We start from the raw sequence: 838 nt of genomic DNA, 5'->3' as shown, positions 1-838 counted from the left end.
TTCACGTGCGATCAAATTTGAGTCAAAACCAGTTTCAGGATGTTTTACGCATTGTGTTTCTTTTGACACTGGCATAATTCTTTGGTGTTAACATAAACTTAGCTTCTCCGACTTAACTTTTACGGAGTCCAAGATAAAATATTCATATTAAAAAAATCTTAATTGAATGAATTACGTTCAAATGACTTTAGAAGCTTTGGACTATTCAATTTGCTCGCTTTGTGTTGCTCAAGCAATAGCACATTTGGTACAATACGAATGGTTAAAATAAAGGTTAAAACATTAAAGGATAAAGTCAAAAAACAAGTGAAACTTAAGATATGATGAAAAATTTCCCAAAGCCTTTTTTAAATAAAAAACTTTTTGTTGTAGACATACTGTATTTGAATACAATTTGAATACATATGTGTTCAAATGAGCAGTTGAATTGCAGCATTTTCATATGAAAGGAAAACTTGAAATCGCATCATATGACCCCTTTAAATTCTCAAAAACTTTCTAATTTCACTGATGACAGATCTACAAACGTAATTTTTCTTATTTTATGTGCATTTTATATTGTTGTTTACATTAGTAAAATGCTTAGTTAAAGAAAATAAATTAATACATTGGGTGAAAAAGCTCACTAGATTAAAACCATTTAGACATTTTAGAGGAGTGTTTAAGTGTATGATAGTTCCTCAAATCAGATCAAAATTACAGATAAGAATGGCATTAAAGTGATCAGAAGTGGGTGCTTACCAAATGAGTAGTTTCTAAGCAGTTGAAATCTTTTCTTGTGTGTTGAATAAATGGGGGGGGGGGGGGGTTATTTGATTTAGTCTGAATTTGGAAAAGG

This window comes from Sinocyclocheilus anshuiensis, unplaced genomic scaffold (genome assembly GCF_001515605.1).
Source record: "Sinocyclocheilus anshuiensis isolate Anshui unplaced genomic scaffold, SAMN03320099.WGS_v1.1 scaffold431, whole genome shotgun sequence".
NCBI lineage: Eukaryota > Metazoa > Chordata > Actinopteri > Cypriniformes > Cyprinidae > Sinocyclocheilus > Sinocyclocheilus anshuiensis.
This window is presented reverse-complemented; position numbering follows the sequence as displayed.